We start from the raw sequence: 16,263 nt of genomic DNA on the forward strand, positions 1-16,263 counted from the left end.
ATAACCTTCCCCTCATCCAGCACCATGACACCCAGCACAGCAGAGTCCTGCATACACTGAGGAGCTGATCATGTGACCCCTGACTCCTCCCCTCCATGTGACATCATCACAGGTCCTGGAAGCACAGAGCAGCTTGGGTTGGTGGGCGTGGCTGGCTTGGTTGGTGGGCGTAGTGATGTTTAGCCCCACCACTCCAGCCTCCCCCATCTAGAGCTCTTACCCCCCCCAGATCCCCACTTCTAATATAAAGAGCTCCATGCCCACCTGGACTTTATAATATAACGTTGCTTTCTGCTAAGTTGTGGAGGTCCCGCCCCTTCTGGTCACATGGGCATGACGTCAGCATAGGTCCCTCTGGCCACTGAGATTAAGCCGTTACCATATACCTAGTGTGGGCCCTGCAGGAGGAGGTATGTGGCGGTTCCCCATTACTGGGTGCGCATTAACCCTATGTGTATGTGTTCACCTGCAGTTTCCAGTGATTGCAGTCATAGCCGCCTCCAGGTTTTTGTGGCCCCCTAATGAGTCTCAGCAGGTCACACGCGCACACATCCACACGCGCACACATCCACACGCGCACACATCCACACGCGCACACATCCACACGCGCACACATCCACACGCGCACACATCCACACTCGCACACATCCACACACGCGCACACATCCACACACACGCACACATCCACACACACATCCACACACACGCACACATCCACACACACGCACACATCCACACGCGCACACATCCACACTCGCACACATCCACACACGCACACATCCACACACACACGCACACTCGCACATCCACACACGCACACATCCACACTCGCACACATCCACACACGCACACATCCACACACGCACACATCCACACACACGCACACATCCACACACGCACACATCCATACGCACACATCCACACACGCACACATCCACACACGCACACATCCACACACGCACACATCCACACTCGCACACATCCACACACGCACACATCCACACACACGCACACATCCACACACGCACACATCCATACGCACACATCCACACACGCACACATCCACACACGCACACATCCACACACACGCACACATCCACACACACGCACACATCCACACACGCACACATCCATACGCACACATCCACACACGCACACATCCACACACGCACACATCCACACACGCACACATCCACACACGCACACATCCACACATCCATACGCACACATCCACACACATCCACACGCACACATCCACACACATCCACACGCACACATCCACACACGCACACTCGCACATCCACACACGCACACATCCACACACGCACACATCCACACTCGCACATCCACACGCGCACACATCCACACGCGCACACATCCACACGCGCACACATCCACACGCGCACACATCCACACACGCACACATCCACACTCGCACACATCCACACTCGCACACATCCACACACGCACACATCCACACACGCACACATCCACACACACGCACACATCCACACACACGCACACATCCACACACACGCACACATCCACACACGCACACATCCATACGCACACATCCACACGCACACATCCACACACGCACACTCGCACATCCACACACGCACACATCCACACACGCACACATCCACACATCCATACGCACACATCCACACACATCCACACGCACACATCCACACACGCACACTCGCACATCCACACATCCACACACGCACACATCCACACACGCACACATCCACACTCGCACATCCACACACGCACACATCCACACACGCACACATCCACACACGCACACATCCACACACACGCACACATCCACACACACGCACACATCCACACACGCACACATCCACACACACACACATCCACACACGCACACATCCATACGCACACATCCACACACATCCACACGCACACATCCACACACGCACACATCCACACACGCACACATCCACACATCCATACGCACACATCCACACACATCCACACGCACACATCCACACACGCACACTCGCACATCCACACATCCACACACGCACACATCCACACACGCACACATCCACACTCGCACATCCACACACGCACACATCCACACACGCACACATCCACACACGCACACATCCACGCACACATCCACACACACGCACACATCCACACACGCACACATCCACACATCCATACGCACACATCCACACACATCCACACGCACACATCCACACACGCACACTCGCACATCCACACATCCACACACGCACACATCCACACTCGCACATCCACACACGCGCACATCCACACTCGCACATCCACACACGCACACATCCACACACGCACACATCCACACACGCACACATCCACACACATCCACACGCACACATCCACACGCACACATCCACACGCACACATCCACACGCACACATCCACACGCACACATCCAGGCAGGGCCAGATTAAAGGGAACCAAACATCAGGATTTTCGTGTATAAGCTGCAGCCAGTGCAGTACTGGCACTATCATGCACAGTGTGTATATACCATTAGGGTGCAGCTCGGGTGTTTAGTCAGTGAAAAACAACTTTATAAAGTTTGAAAATTCATGTACTTTTTGATTGCCGTGTGCACCTCTCTGGTAATGTCCGGGCGTGTTATGCACGTGTATCCCCCCGCCCCGCCTGTTCCTCGCTCTCACTGGACGTATGTAAATTTCTAATTTTCAGCTACACGGCATCAGAGTTAGTGCCTGCGCATAGCGCTCATCTCCGGCGCCGTGTTTCTGAAGCCCACAGTATTATGGTGCATGAGAGGGCAGCGCATGCGCCCTTGCTTCTTCAGATCTGTTGTAACCGCGGGAGCGCGTGCGGTCACAACAGGACTGGAGAACAGCTGATCTTACCCCGATTAGCTGCAGCAGACGTCTGCTATGATATAGTCTGCGGGGGGGGGGGGGGGGGGGATCCACGTGCATAACACGCCCAGACATTAGCAGCGAGGTGCACACGTCAATCAAAAAGTGCACGAATTTTCAAACTTTATAAAGTTGAATTTTACTGCCTAAACACCCGAGCTGCCCACTAATGGTATGTACACAATGTGCCTGATAGTACCAGTGCTGCACTGGCTGCACCTTATACACGAAAATCCTGATGTTTGGTTCCCCTTAAGGTTGGTGGGGGCCCCATAACGTTAACATTTTTAGCCATAACAGTAGAGCACGAACTGTAGCATTTAGATATAAATCCAATGAGCATTTATCTTATCCTCTTCTGCCACATTCAGATTTACAGTACTACAATACAGATACAGTCCAGGATAACTCACAGCCGTCACATATACACACAGTACAATACAGATACAGTCCAGGATCACTCACAGCTGTCACTTACACACACACACCCAGTACAATACAGATACAGTCCAGGATCACTCACAGCTGTCACTTACACACACACACACCCAGTACAATACAGATACAGTCCAGGATCACTCACAGCTGTCACTTATACACACAGTACAATACGGATACAGTCCAGGATAACTCACAGCCGTCACTTATACACAGTACAATACAGATACAGTCCAGGATCACTCACAGCCGTCACTTATACACACAGTACAATACAGATACAGTCCAGGATAACTCACAGCCGTCACTTATACACACAGTACAATACAGATACAGTCCAGGATGACTCACAGCTGTCACTTATACACAGAAAGTAGAGTTACTCACATATTTTTTATTGATCCCAATGTTAAGGCAGCCAGGGCCGGCTCCAGGTTTTTGTGGCCTCCGGGTGAAAGAGTCTCAGTGGACCCCATCCACACGCAGACACGCACATACACATACAGGCATACGTACATATACATATTTGAAGGCAAATTCAGAAAAATACATATAAACAGACAAATATATGCACAGTCATATACACTGACATACATGCAGACACAGACGCATTAGGGCTCGTGCGTATAGCACTGCAGTGTAAATGCACGCGTCCTGCGTCCCCAGCACAATCTATGAAGATTGTGCATGAGACGTGCGCACGTTGCTTTTATGAACGCAGCGATTTGGGTGCTAAAATTTGACCCAAATCCGTGCGTTCATAAAATGAGCATGTCAATTATTCCGTGCGCTATGGATGCAGCTCCCGCTCTGTCTATGGTGGGGGCAGCAGCCATAGCTCATGAAATCAGCTTTTTTTTGTACAGAAAAACTGCATCCATTAGGCCCCTTTCACACAACAGTGATTCTGGTACGTTTGTGCTTTTTTTCTACGTACCAGAATCACTGACATACGCAGAAGCATTATAATCAATGGGTCTGCTCACACATCAGTGATTTCTCACTGAACGTGTCTCTGTGCAGCGTGCACGCGTGTCCGTGATTCTGCACGGAGACATGTCAGTTTTTGTCTGGCATCACTGATGACCCACGGACCACACTATGGTGTGATCCGTGTGTGATCAGTGAAACACGTACCAGAAAATCACGGACATATTAAATATTAAAATTTTCAACTTATCTTGCCTGCGATTCGCTCTGCAGCCTCTGCTCTCGGCAGCTCCTGCCTGGCTCATGAATATTCATGAAAGCAGGAACAGTCGACCAGGAAGTAGGTGCTGAGAGCGGTGGGCGGACGCTGCAGAGCTGAGGAATTCAGCACCATGGACAGCAGCAGTGAAGGCAGGTGAGTAATGTCCATATGCAATCACGGGATCACGAATCACGGATTGCACATGGACAACCCACGTGTGCCGTAAATCACGGAACACGGAGGGACATGTGCATGTTTTACACGTCAGTGAAAAACGTCAGTGTTTTTCACTGACGTGTGAAACGGGCCTTATGCAGTGTTTCTGCAGCGATTTGAAGCGCATATGTCAAATCGCTGCAGAATATTCAGCAGTTACGTGCGCATGACCCCTTACAGGTATTAATATGGGGAAGTCGCCAGCAGCCTCACTCACCTCTCCCGCTTGTTTCCGTCCAGCTCTTTCAGGACATGTGGCTGTGTTTCACGATGGCTGTCACTAACAGACATGATTGCACACTGACAGCACTGCTGTATATACATCACAGGAGGGGCTGGGGGCTACAATATATACATTACAGGAGGGGCAGGGGGCATAGACGTTACTGGAGTGGCAAACAGCTCTGGTGGTGTACTCATTACTGGGATGGGTGACATAGCGCTCTGGGGGACCCATATAGTTCTTGGGGGGGCCGCACAGACTGCTCTAATTCATATATACACACACACAGTACTGCTTCTTACACACACAGCTCTGACACACACATACAAATACAATGCACCCCCCATTACTCCATACTCAAATACACAATACAATTTACCCCACATCAGCCCCTACACACACACACAAAATGCACCCCCATCACCCACTACACACACACACACACACAATGCACCCCCCATCATCCACCGCACACACACACACACACACACACACACACATGCAATGCACCCCCCATTAATCTCTACACACACAATGCACCCACCCATCACACACACACACACACACACACACACACAATGCACCCCCCCACTACCCCCTCCCCACACTCAATACAATGCACCCTCCATTACCCCTCCCCCCACACACAATACAATGCACCCCCCCATTACCTCTCCCCCCACACACAATACAATGCAAACCTCATCACCCCGTACACACACAAATTACACTACCCCATCACTACACACTCCTGCTTCCCCCCCTCCCTTGGAATACAGTACTCCCCCTCTGCCTGACACAAAGCTGTGTTCCTTCACAAATGTTCCCCGTTATGTGTCCTCAGCCCCTCCCCACTCATCCCCATTCATTACACCTGTCTCTTCGGCTCCTCCATGGAGCGCTTACCGCTTCCTGATGTCTCCTGTGTGGCGCCCGCAGCACTGTGATGACGTCAGCAAGGTGCTGATCTCAAACTATATGAAAAGGGGGTGTTGCATAACAAATTATATAACCCTTTAAAATTCAATTTTATTATTACTTATTAAAATCCACAACCCTTGTGCAAATATTAAGAAGGGAAAAAAGGGAGGAAGGTGAGATACTCACCCTGTCCAATAACCCTCCCTCCTGTCCACTACCTACTATGCACCTTTTCATGCACTTTATTTAATATGCATACCAATTAGTCCTTTGAGTATCTAATGTACGCATCTTGCTTTTGATACTCTTGGTCCCTGGGGTTATATAAACTATACATCCATTGTATCGGATGCATTTCTGGTTTAGATTATACCCCAGAATTACCAGCAACAACTGAGATTAGTCTGAACCTGGTGGTCATGTGTGGCTGTTCCAGTTTATCTGTCCACTGAGTCTGAATGTACCCAACTATGACCCTTTAGTCTATCTATTATTCACCACCATATTGAGGGTCTATCCAGGGATATCATAGGGTCAGCCACCGCTGAGTGGGGGCGCCATTTTCGCAGATATCAGGGTGCCGACCCCCGCGGTAGGTAGTGGACAGGAGGGAGGGTTATTGGACAGGGTGAGTATCTCACCTTCCTCCCTTTTTTTCCCTTCTTAATATTTGCACAAGGGTTGTGGATTTTAATAAGTAATAATAAAATTGAATTTTAAAGGGTTATATAATTTGTTAAGGTGCTGATCTCATCAAGTTGCTGCACGTCGGGGGCGGGGCCCAGTCCCGGCGCGCTGTTCAATTGTATTTACGTCTGAAAGATGCAAATACATTTGAATAGGAAGGAGGAAGCTGCGGTCACCGGCACCAGCTCGGCTACGCTCCTCTGCAGTGTGTACATGCCGGGCACACAGCAGCACACAGCAGAGCCGACACAGCACAGTGCGCTGCCTCCTGCTGCAGCTAGTGTGTCGGGCATGCATGCACACACTGCGGAGGAGCGCAGCGTTGGCAGCAGATACAGCTGCCACCCCCTGCCCCTCGCTGGGTACGCCAATGACGGCCGCAGCACATAGCAGGGAGTTATTGGCACACCTCTGACCCCGGAAGTGCAAGCGTTGGTACTTCCGGGGTCAATCAGCGTCCTGTGCCCGCAGTTTGTTTTTGCGTCTTAAAGACGCAGATAAAAATAAATGGCGGTGCCCCCCCCCCTCCCAAACACAGCTGATTTATTAGACTCTTTTTACGGAGGGGGAGAGGGTGTAAAGAAAAAAAAATGCTGACAGGTGCCTAGTGGCAAGTGTGGCCCTGGTGGTGGGGGCCCCCTTAGAAGCTCTTTTGGTGAGGGCCCTGGGGCTGGAGCCCCGCCTATAATCCGGCCCTGCATACAGGCATACATAAATATACATATTTAACCCCTTTACGACGGCTGTATGGATTAAAATGGTGGTAGAAGAGAGGGTCCTTACATTTCACTGTTTTAAAACGGCGGTCAGAAAATAATGAATAACGCCCCCCAGCGTTGGAATATCTCCGGGATTTCAACTTCCGGGGGTAGCTGAGACCCTGGAGATCACGATTCCGGCCGTTTTTTCTGGTCTTCGGTCATGTGATCATCAGTGCACACCATGTAACCGTGATGACGTGACAGTGAATGGCGGTGCTGGTAAAAAATGATTTATCTCCCACCTGGAATGATCAAACATGTCAAATGGGAGATAAATCTCCTCCCCCGGTCCCCAATGTGGCCAAATTACCCCTCCGACCCTCTCCTGATAATCCAAGATGGCGGCGCGCACGACCAGCACTGCCACATTCATCCTCTTCTGATTGCTGTCGCATGTGCTAGGACACATGCGACAGAAAACTCCTCCCCAGGTCCATCTAGGTCACCCCCTATAATCCTCCTCGGTACATTGTGAGGATCGAATCCTCCGCGATCTCTCCTCCTTCTCAAAAGAGGCTGGCCGCATGCGTTTTGCGCAGAGCGGTTGGCACCCTGCTTCCTGCGTTCAGTAACGCTGAGCTCACCACCGCTCATACTGCCGAGCTGAGGACCCGGGGTGAGTGGGTGCATCCAAACTCCTCTCAAGGAGTGTCTACAGTTCCAGAAAATGGGGGATACGTTCCCTGAGCGCGCCCCCCATATTGAGGAATGATGTTACTGCAGGTCACTCTGCCCTCGGTTGGACCGGGGCAGTGTGGGTGCAGCATTCTCAGCTCACTGCAGCCACACTCCTCACATGGAGGGTCTGCACTTCCAGAAAAAAGGGGATACGTTCATTGAGCATGCCCCCCACATTCCGGAAGGTCCAAAGTCGTCATGGGACCTCCAAAATGGATTATGGCGGACCAGATTTTTTTTTTCTTTTCAATAAATTGGTGAAAAAGGATGGGGAGCATTTTTTGTTTTTTTTAATTACTGACAGTTCGTGATGTCGGGTTTCTGATAGACGCCGTGACATCAATAAACCCTAGGCTTGATGCCAGGTGACATTACAGCTGGTATCAACCCCATTTATTACCCCGTTTGCCACCGCACCAGGGCAACGGGATGAGCTGGTTTGAAGCACCAGGACTGGCGTATCTAATGGATGCGCCACTTCTGAGGCGGCTGTGGACTGCTGTTTTTAGGCTAGGAAGGGCCAAATAACCGTGTCTCTTCCCACCCCATATGTCTGCTTCACCTTGGCTGATAATCCAATTTAGGGGGGACCCCACATTTTTTTGCAGCAGTGTGCTTTACCCTAGCTGGCTATCAAAAAAGGGGGGGCCCCACGTCGATATTTTTTTTATTATTTATTTTTTGGCTAAATACAAGGCTAAGCACCCTTTAGTGTCACATGAAAGTCACTAAAGGGTGCAAGATTACAAAATGCAGGGGGTAGGACATTATACAGTGGAACTCTTGTTAACGAGTAACCCGGTTTGTGAGTATTTCGCTATACGAACAAAGCTTGCTGTAAATTTGTAACTCAGTTTACGAGCAATGCTTTGCTGTACGAGCAAATACTCACCGCACACACTTCCGGTTCCATACTGTCACCGCGCTTTTACCCACTCTTGCAGTGCGCACAAACACACACACATTATGTTCACCTTACCTTCCGTTCCCTTGCCGGCCTCCTGGTTCTTGTAGTTCGCCGGTACAGCATGTGTATCCGGTAACCATCGCGACGATGGAGGAACTTCCGCTGTCAGATGCTACTCAAAGGCAGCGCACTAACCAATCAGAGGCTAGCGGCTCATGCCTTTGACGTCAGCGCTCTGGCAGCGGAAGTTCCTCCATCGTCGCGATGGTTACCCAATACACATCCTGTACCGGTGAACAACAAGAACCAGGAGGCCGGCGATGAAACGAAAGGTAAGGTGAGTGAATGTAGCAACATGTAATTTTAAAACTTAACTTTTAATCGGATTCAATAATAACTGTTACAAAGTGAACAAACCGTGATCCAAACACCAATTTAAAAGACCTGAGAATGATGAGGCCAATCGAGGATTATAGCGCCATCACTATCATTCAAAAGGGTATGATTAACAATCACCCATATCATATATCACAGGAAAAATGGAGGGTGAGATATCCCATACACATATGTCACTTCCACAGATAATCGCTGGGGGGGGGTGATAGATATAAATGACCTACAATATTACATGAGGCCTATATCAAGCACCCCAGATTTGGTCTGTCGTAAACTTCTTAAAGTATGCATAAAAGACTACACAGCCTGTAAATCACACACTTTGAGTAGACGAAAAAAAGGGGGGGGGACACCTTACTCAGCATATAACATGAATTGTGGTATCCAGTAAATGGTAGCTTTTGATAAATATAGTATGTATAGCAACCATTAGATCCACTCATCTACCAAATCCATGAATTATGCAATGGTGTTAATGACAGATGAATAGAACAGTCCCACCTGATTCTTATGTCTCAATTGAGATAGAGGTACTGGTATGCTGTCGAGGTCTAAATGTCAGGACGAGGGGAAAATTGAATTGGTCACTGACCTTATTAGGGGTCAAGCTGGCCCTTTTTCCCTTAATCAAGTTTCCGCCCTTGACTTGGACAATCAACAACCGGCCTTGTTATCGCATACCATAGGTGAGACAGGGGGTGGGATATCTCATATATACGTGCCCCTTCCAGGGGTGGTAGCGGGGGGATAGTGGCTAAAGACAACCCGCGCTAGTCCAAAGCGGTCTATATGGAACACCCCAAATAGACTTAGGCATATAAGAAAAAAAAAACAAAAACCTACACAGCCTATAGTACACTCACTGTGGATTAACAGACTGAAAGACACCTAGTTAGGCATGTAAAAATTGAAAAGTAGAGTCCAATAAATGGTGGCCTTTGACAATATAACATTATTACATGCAGCAACCATTACATCGACTCATCATGCATAGATGTCATTGACACAAAAAAAAAAAAAAAGGAACAATCTCACCCGAATCTTGTATCCCAATGGGGGTCAAGGTTCTCCTGTGATGCTGAAATCCGTATGTCAGGATGATGGGAGAGGTGGCTTGGTCGCTGACCCTGTCAGGGATTAAGCTGACCCTTTTTCCCACATAACAACTCCCGCCCTGACAAGGGCAGTCCACAGCTGACCCTGTTGTGGCTGACCCTATAGTCCAGACCAAGTGCCTCCCGACGCGTTTCACATTATATGCTCATCAGGGGAGACATATGGCACTAAAGAATACTGGTGGTGGCTCAAATTGGAGCTCAACCCCGTGTGGCCTGGTATCATTGAGGATGTAAGGGATAATGGGGCTATAAAAAGGAGCCCTCAACCCACCCCCTGTTGAAAGGTCCACCTCTATCAATTATGCAAATAATGCAGCAGTGAAAAGGAAAACCCGGATATTCAGGGATTAAACCAGAAATGATATATGCACTATTAAATGATTACAGGATACATGTCTCAAAGACACTGTATAAGGATACGCCCCCTTTACCTAATATATGAGGTTATAATCGGACAATCAGATGGTATATTCCGTTTATATAAACATATGTACAAGAGACATACATTTCCTGATACCGAGGTCACTTGACGAGTCACATGACCCACGGCACGTCATGAGGGGAGGGGCATGCACAACGTCATAGTACGCAGCGTGCATACCAAGCAGGGAAAGGCGTGCCTCCCAGTTACAAGATCACATGACGAGCCACGAGATACGCGGCGCGTCATGAGGGGAGGAGTGTGCACCACGTCATAGGACGCTGCGTGCATACCAAACAGAGAAGGACATACCTCCCATTTTCAGGATCACATGACCAGCCACGAGGTGCGCGGTACGTCATGAGGGGAGGAGTATGCACCACGTCACAGGACGCGGCGTGCATAACAGACCGAGAAGAACGTGCCTCCCATTTCCTGGGTCACGTGACGAGTCACGAGATGCGCGGCGCGTCATTATGAGAGGGATCACGTGCCGGGCCACAGACAGTGACGTGACAGATGACAGCCTGATGGAGCGCATGATCCACCAATCATGTGACCATATCGCACTCCACAGGCTGTCAGATACTTGCCTCATATGAATGAATCATAGCGCGCATGGCTTACTCAATGCAAAAAACAAGCATAGTGCAATCAGCCAGTTGTAAACCACAATGAATACACGAAAGTCATGCAAAGCTAAAATGTAAACAAATGGAAATCCCAGGGAGAAGGGGGAAGGGGGGGGGGGGACATATGAATTGCCCGTATTTGCACATGCTTACAGGTCTCTAGGGAAACGACTTGCATCCCGTGTAGTAGGAGACATATATACCGGTATGGCACTGCTTAACGTTCCAATGAGAACAGATTGGAGAAAAAATAGCACGAATGTAACTTATATACATACCAGTTCAAATCAATAGTGTATTAAAGCGCTCCGAAAAACACCTTTTAAGAAACACATGGAGGTGTTAGGGCGATGCATATATAAAGTAAAAGCGGAGTTGGGTGCTAATACTAAGTCACCAAATGGGTGAGGGGAGGAAGATGGGGGAGGGGGGGGAGAGGGAAGGAACAGGGATCACAAAACTCCTGCGAGGTAAGGTGAGTATAATGTGTGTGTGCGTGTGTGTTTGTGCATGTGTGGATTGGCACATTAGGGGACCACGATGGGACATTGAACAAGTTGTGGAACGAATTGTCTGCATTCCAATGATTTCCTATGGAAATCTTGCTTTGCTAGACGAGTAACTTGGTTTACAAGCACACTCCCAGAACGGATTGTTCTTGTAAACCAAGGTTCCACTTATATGTGTTTGACATCCATCCATCCATCCTAGCTTATTAGGCTGTGTGCCCACGATCAGGGTTTGCAACGTTTTGGACACAGAGTATTTTCGCTGAGTCCATAATGCTGCTTTGAGCAGTACAAACGATTTGCAAGGATTCAGAAAAACACATATAAATAGACATATATATATGCAGTCATATACACTGACATACAGTTCGACCAAAAGTTTGGACACACCTCCTCATTCAAAGAGTTTTCTTTATTTTCATGACTTTGAATGAAATACTTAACAAAAAAGTGTGAAAAAACTGAAAATATGTGTTATATTCTAGTTTCTTCAAAGTAGCCACCTTTTGCTTTGATTACCGTATTTTTCGGACTATAAGACACACCCTGGTTTTAGAGGAGGAAAATAAAATTTTAAGCAAAAAATGTGGTCATGACACTGTTATGGGGTGAGGATCTGCTGCTGACACTGTTATGGGGGTAATCTCCCCAAATTCTCTAACTCAGGTACCCCATCCTGGTAATGATCCTCCTGCCTTGTATGTCCCTCATCCTGCTATATACTGCCATCCTGCTATATACCGCCATCCTGGTATATACTGCCATCCTGGTATGTGCTCCCATCCTGCTATATACCCCATCCTGGCATATGGCCGCATCCTGCTATATACCCCATCTTGGTGTATGGCCACATCCTCCTATATACCCCCATCCTGCTATATACCCCCATCCTGCTTTGTGCTCCCATCCTGCTATATACCCCCACCCTGCTATATACTCCCATTCTGCTCATAATATGCCCCCATCATGGTATATATACCCATTCTGCTATATGCCGTCATCCTGCTATATACTCCTATCCTGCAATATGGCCGCATCCTGTGGCACACAAAAAAAAATAAACGTTTATACTCACCTTTCCTCGCTCCAAGCAGCATCGCTCCTCCTCCCGTCAGTGCCAGCAGCAGCGCCGCTTACCTGTGTGGAGCCGGCCACGCTCCCTGCAGCATCGCGATGTCCTCCTGTCTGTGCCGGCCGCAGCTGCGTGTGGACATGTGTGCACAGCGATGACGTCATCCCTGTGTCCACCGCTAGTCTCCACAAACAGCTGCGGCCGGCACAGACAGGAGGAGACCGCGGTGCTGCAGGGATCGTTGTCGGTGAGTGTACTGATTCACTGCACCCCGCGCTGATGATGATGCACTGGGGATAGTGAATACAGCCGCACATGATCACTCCAGGCTGTAGTTGCCAGGGGTGATCATGCGGGCCGGCTGTTTACTATGCACGCATCCCCCGCCCAACACCCCACCCACCTGTCAGCGCCGGCTTCAGCACTGAGAGATGGGTCGGAGGATGGGCGTGCATATGAAATGAGCGGGCCCACGTGGTCATGGCAGGCTGCTCATGCCCCCGATGACCCGCTCCACCGCACCACCTTCATTCCCCGCATTCAGACTATAAGACGCACCCCCCACTTTCCCCCAACATTTGGGGGGGGGAAAGTGCGTCTTATAGTCTGAAAAATACGGTACTGCTTTGCACACTCTTGGCATTCTCTTGATGAACTTCAAGAGGTAGTCACCGGAAATGGTTTTCCAACAGTCTTGAAGGAGTACCCAGAGATGCTTAGCACTAGTTGGCCCTTTTGCCTTCACTCTGCGGTCCAGCTCACCCCAAACCATCTCGATTGGGTTCCGATCTGGTGACTGTGGACACCAGGTCATCTGGCGTAGCACCCCATCACTCTCCTTCTTAGTTAAATTAGTCATAATCTCATGCCTGCGCAAACACGTCACCAGCGGTCACACTGTGCACAGTGCTCACTCCCGCGAGAGTGGCACTGGGCATGCGCGAGACCTCGGGAGCACTGGACGGCAGCCTCAGGTATGTAAATGAGCGATGGGGGACGGCGTAAAGCAGCAGGAGGGCGACTAACAGACACAAGACAGCCCTCCCCCGTGTCCATAAAAAAAGATTAGCATACAAAAAGGTAAGACTTTATAAAGTCTTTATTTAGGTCTCAAAGGGGGCACAATAGCAACAGGAACCTTTCCAGAATGCAGCCCAGGAGCTGCAGAGGGGGAATCTTTTAGGTTTAGTGTGAAATTTCTGCTAACAGGTTCCCTTTAAACTAATCAAGAGAATGCCAAGAGTGTGAAAAGGAGCAATCAAAGCAGAAGGTGCCTACTTTGAAGAACCTAGAATATAAGGCATATTTTCAGTTGTTTCACACTTTATTTTAAGTATTTCATTCCACATGTGTCAATTCATAGTTTTGATGCCTTCAATATGAATCTACAATTTTCAGTCATAAAATTAAAGAAAACTCTTTGAATGAGAAGGTGTGTCCAAACTTTTGGTCTGTACTGTACATAGATAAACATCACACATGCACACACAGACACATTAGAGGTATTAATATGGGAAAGCCGGCAGCAGCCTCCTCACCTCCCCGCTTGTCTCCCGTCCAGCTCCTCCCATGTGGCTGTGCCGCGCTGATTGGTGGCCATCACTAACAGACATGGCTGCACACAGAGCACACTGACACTGCTGTATATATACATCACAAGACAGGCTGAGGACTAAGCTATGTTCACACAGTACATTTTTATTGCATTTTTGGTGCGTTTTTGAGGTCACAAAGATGCACCTAAATACATGCATTTCCTTCCCCCAGCAAAGTCTGAGATTTCTATTTTGCTGTCCACACTGGCCATCTTTGTTTGTCTGCATCTTGGCTGCGTTTTTGAAGATGCAGCATGTCAATTCTTTTTGCGTTTTTCCAGCGTTTTTGAGCCCTTCCAGTCAATAGATTGACTTAAAAAACGCATTGGGCAAAAAAAGGCATACATTTTTGGTGCGGTTTTTTTTGGGCCAAAAACGCTGCATATTTGATGCACTATGTGAACATAGCCAAACACATTACTAGAGGGCATACAGCTCTAGAGGGGGGCATTAGGCTCTGGATTGAGGGGACATACAGCTCTGGGAGCGCATATAGCACTGGTGTGGAGGGGACATACAGATGCATCTCAATAAATTAGAATATAATCAAAAAGTTAATTTATTTCAGTAATTCAATACAAAAAGGGAAATACATATATGATATAGTCATTACACACAGAGGGATCTATTCCTATATATTATATAGAGTCATTACAAACAGAGTGATCTATTTCAAGTGCTTATTGCTGTTAATGTTGTTGATTATGGCTTACAGCCAATGAAAACCCAAAGGTCATTATTTCAGAAAATTGGAATAATTACCACAAAACACCTGCAAAGACGTCCTAAGCATTTAAAATGGTCCCTTAGTCTGGTTCAATAGGCTACACAATCATGGGGAAAACAACTAACTTGACAGATGTCCAGACACATGCAGATGTCATTGACACACTCCACAAGGAGGGTAAGCTGCAAAATGACATTTGCTAAAGAAGCTGGCTGTTCAGAGTGCTATATCCAAGCACCTTAATGGAAAGTTGATTGGAAGGAAAAAGTGTGGTAGAAAAAGGTGCACAAGCAACCGGGATAACTGCAGCCTTGATAGAATTGTTACGAAATGCGAGTCAAACATTTGGGGGAGATTCACAAGGATTCGCAATCCATGTGTCAAGCCACTCATGACCAATAGACAACGCCAGAAGCGTCTTACCTGGGCCAAGGAGAAAAATAACTGGACTGTTCCTCGGTGGTCCAAGGTGATGTTTTCACATGAAAGTAAATTTTGCATTTCACTTGGATATCAAGGTCCCAGAGTCTGGAGAAAGAGTGGAGAGGCCACAATCCAAGCTGCTTGAGGTCTAGTGTGAAGTTTCTACAATCAGAGATGGTTTGGAGAGCCATGTCATCTGCTGGTGTAGGTCCACTCTGTTTTTTCAAGACTAAAGTCAGCGCAACCGTCTACCAGGAAATTTTTGAGCATTTCATGCTTCCCTCTGCCAACAAGCTTTTTGAAGATGGAAATTTCATTATCCAGCAGGACTTGGCACCTTTCCACACTGCCAAAAGTACCAATATCTAGTTTAATAACCACAGTATCACTGTGCTTGATTGGCCAGCAAACTCGCCTGACCTAAACCCCATA

General features: G+C 48.4%; 1 protein-coding gene across 1 annotated transcript in view; it reads left to right on the forward strand.

Moving 5' to 3' along the window:
* The first annotated feature begins 329 nt into the window (after positions 1–329).
* Positions 330–16,263, forward strand: part of LOC142312137 (oocyte zinc finger protein XlCOF8.4-like) — an 80,729-nt gene continuing 64,795 nt past the window's right edge. Inside the window, exon 1 of the mRNA XM_075351030.1 lies at positions 330–410. The gene's annotated coding sequence lies outside the window, so the exon portion shown is untranslated. The remainder of the gene's footprint in view (positions 411–16,263) is intronic.

This window comes from Anomaloglossus baeobatrachus, chromosome 5 (assembly GCF_048569485.1).
Source record: "Anomaloglossus baeobatrachus isolate aAnoBae1 chromosome 5, aAnoBae1.hap1, whole genome shotgun sequence".
NCBI lineage: Eukaryota > Metazoa > Chordata > Amphibia > Anura > Aromobatidae > Anomaloglossus > Anomaloglossus baeobatrachus.